Here is a 3863-nt window from a genome sequence, read left to right on the forward strand (position 1 = left end):
TAGACGGCAGCGCACGTGATGCCACCATTACGACGAGAAAGAGAGCAGGGATCCATTTACCATCTCGTTCACCCTCCCCCCTTTTTACTTCGTTTACGACGGTAATACCGTTTTGTCGTTGCGACGAAAAAAATACACTCCGCTGCTGGCAATTATTGCGCCACTCGTTCNGGAGGACGCTAAACGATCGAGAAACACTTTAATAAAACTCGATCAACTCGCTCTCCTCCACTGGTATCGTTGCAGTTGCCGCGACAATTACATTCGTGACCCCGGAGGGGAGAGCGTGATCGATATTGAAATATTCTTCGCCGCCGACCTAAGCGGTTACCGATCGGCGAAACTCTTCTTCGTCGAAACCAAATATATATATATATATTCGAGGCCATCGTTTCGATCCTCCCATCGCGGTGTCCGACAACGTACGCGTTCAATTCCTCCACCGCGTTGCGATCTACGCGAGGCAATTTCTCCCTCTCCTCCTCCAACACGTCCCCCCCTCCCGATCGAGAGACGCGAACACGTTCCACGCACGGTCACGTCATCGGCCGGCCGTTCGGCTTAATCGTTTCATCGACCTCTCAATTAACTTTCATTCGTCCGATTCTTACGCTTGGATCGGACCATGGTCGCGTCGTCTGCCTTCTTTGGACCGCAGGAGACTTCTCAGAAGATTCCTCTCCTCTCTTGCCTCGTCGTCTCCTCCTCTTGGACCGCGATATTTCTCGAAATTTATCCTTAACCGCCGCTAACCAACTTTCGCCCAACTTCCTCCTAAGCCTCCGTCCGCGCATCGCGACACCGTGCTTCGAGAAGAGCAGTTCCGCTCGTAACGCGTCGCGCTCTCGTGTTTCTCGTTGAAGTTGAACGATGGCGCAGGGGAGGAGGGGGCGGGCACGGCTCTTGTCGCGCCATGTTCCGCAGAGGGAGGATGTCGTAAGACGGTCGTACGACATCGCGCGGCCGCCCGCTTACGAGCTCAATAGGATAATAAGCTCGGTCGTACGGTAACCGGTCCGAACCGTTTCAATGGAATACGAGACTAATGGACGTAATAATAATTGCGCTTGTGCCCGCTTACGCCGTATAACGGCGTATGACAACCCCCCTCGTCCCGTGCTCACCTAGGAACTGTGAAACGTGTCCGCGACGCGGCCTATGTGGGCCACGTTTCCTGTCGTCGTTGACAAATGCCTGGATCGGCTGCGGCTTTTGCGGCTCCAATCGATAAGCNTTTAACGCCGAGGTTTCTCGTTTTACCAACTTGTCCTCCCGTCTAAACGCGGAAAATGAAAACATCGAAATAGTTCTAATAAGGTTCACTCCCTGACCGAACGTATCGCGTCGTTTCTTTTCGAATTCGAGGAGGAGGAGGAGGAAAAGAGGGGATATTTGCATTTGCCTATTTCCTATCTCGCGTTCTTCTATTTTTTTCTATTTTTTTACTCGATCGATCAGCGTGTGAGAGATGATACTTCATTGATAAAATTTGAAATTGAATTTTGGCGAAGCACGGGTTCGACCTGATTTTCGGAATTAAAAATATTCGACGTTTTGTCGTTTATCATACATATTCGTTCTCATGGAGGATAAAATTTTCGATTTCATTACCCAAATGCAAATGTGAAACGAGAAAATTTTAGATTCTAATTAATCAATGCGCCCTTCTATACTTTGGAATTTTTACGTTTCGAGGATGTTCAAAGCGGTCTCGATCACGGATTATCGATCAAATAATCGCGATTAATATTTTTAAATTAATTTCAATCGAATCCACGCATCGGGAACCGGTCAGAGGTTATAATTACTCGGATTACGTTATATTTCCGCGCCGCGATAAATAATCACCGATGCGGTGAAAAATTTTGGGGGATATTTATCGTCAACCAATATTTTTCGTTCCTCGCGTCCCATCCGTGTTCCATCCACTCTGGCCAAACTCGCCGCAAATCAACGATTTTTAACCACCTCGATCACGAATTTCGATTCCGATTCCGTTCGCCGCGAATTTCGCGATATAATCGTGCTCGTCGAGTCGTTAGTGAAATTTCGCGAGAGCACTACAGGCTTCGTGGAGGCGCGCGAAAAAGGAAGAAAAAAGGGGGGAAAAAACGAGGATAGAAATAAAATGGAACGTACAAACGCGTCACTCGTTACCCCTTGACGCGATCCGCTTGTCCGAAACGTAATTAAAAGTTTCGATATGGCGCGTAACGAGGATAATGCGTCCGCGGCGTGGAGGTTACGCGGATTTCAATTTCTACCGAAACACGATCCATCCACGATCTTCCCTCTGTCGACTCGAAACGAGTAGCTCGACGAGAGTACACCGTTTCCACCCAATTTATCGACGAGATTCGCTCGCACGCCCCCTTTAACGCTTTATATCGCGTGAAAATTTCGAGCCACGTGTTGTCCGTCCCCGCCTCTTGCGCCTCTCCTCGGCGTCACGCCTCGGTGATCGCGCGTGTATTACGATCCGTGCGCGCTCTCGAGCGAATGGTATGTATTCGTAGATCACGGCTCGCCGATAAAACGAAGCGGCTCGTCGGTGCTTGGCCGATAATTAATTGGCCGTTGCTCATCCGAACAATTACACCTGAATGCCGCGGCAATTATCAGCGCGGCGCAGGGACGACGCGGCGCTCGCCGTCGAACAAACGCACTCGTTTGTCGCGTGGCTGGCTTACATCCGGCCGGTCGTCATCGACAAATTTTGACGAGCCGTCTCCTCCCCTCCACTTTCCCCCCCATCTATATACCCCGCGTGAAAAGGGTCCATCGAGCGGCTGGCGTAATCGAGCGACACGTATCCTCCACGTGTATCGAAATTATGTAATCCTGCCGCGTCCCGATAATCGGCGACGCGTTTTTCCGCTTGGAAAAATCGGATTCGCGAGTGGAAGGAGGGGAGGGGGAGGGAATGGACGCGACGACTGCGTTTGACAGGTGAAAATCGAAATGGCGCGGGAAGCGGTTGATCGGGTCACTGGAAACGTACGACTCGCGGCCATCCTTCGAGTCGTCGAGCAGAGACATCGCATTCAATCGATCAATTTGTCATCGAGCGACCCAGAATCGAAGATACCGATCATGCACGCGAGGAGCGAGGAGATCGAGCATTCTCTGCGTCGCTCGATTCTACCGCCTACCTTCTTCCTTCTCGGTAGCTACCGACGATACGAACCGATCGAACGATCAATCGTAACAACCGGTTCGCTTTTATCGTAACCGTAGCAGCGATCCGAAATGGAACACGTGACTCTCAAATCGGTCAATCGGTGTATCGCAAGGTGCGGTTCCTCTTTTTTTTTAAATCGAATCGCGTTCGGCTAACGACTTCGATTGTCGTTCGATGACCGAAGTTAAAGGCACGTTTGGCCACCGGTTACGGCCAAAATGGTTGATCATCCGGGAACTTTGCGCGCTATTGGCATTAGTGGTTCGGAGTTCATCTGAAACTATGGCTCCGCCGGTTAGCGATCGCAGCAGTTGGTACTGGTAAACTGCATCATGGAATATCCGATAATTTTCTCACCCCTTCCCCTAAACTGGGTCAATCTGTTCTTAACCAAATCGCGTCGTGAGAGAAAAAAAAAAGAAGGAGGAGAATTCTGAAAACTTTAACATCCCCTCCTCCACCGTAATTTGTCACTTGGATGTCGATGTACAATTAACCCGAGCGGAGAACAAACTTTCAACTTGCTCGGACTCCCTTAATTTTCTCCAATCGTCGCATTTTCTCTGAAAGAGGTGAGGAGGGAGGTGCAGCCGTTCGTTTCTCTCTTCTATTTTACTTGGGAGGCTTGGCAAGCCGATAACTAGCCGAAACCGTAATATCTCTGCCTCCGAGTACGCCTTTC

General features: G+C 50.0%; 1 protein-coding gene across 1 annotated transcript in view; it reads right to left on the reverse strand.

Moving 5' to 3' along the window:
• The window catches only part of LOC102681650 (irregular chiasm C-roughest protein-like), a 132381-nt gene that overhangs the window by 41764 nt on the left and 86754 nt on the right, over positions 1 to 3863 (reverse strand). The window lies entirely within an intron of this gene.

The sequence above is a fragment of the Apis dorsata genome, unplaced genomic scaffold (genome assembly GCF_000469605.1).
Source record: "Apis dorsata unplaced genomic scaffold, Apis dorsata 1.3 scaffold_683, whole genome shotgun sequence".
NCBI classification, from domain to species: Eukaryota; Metazoa; Arthropoda; class Insecta; order Hymenoptera; family Apidae; genus Apis; species Apis dorsata.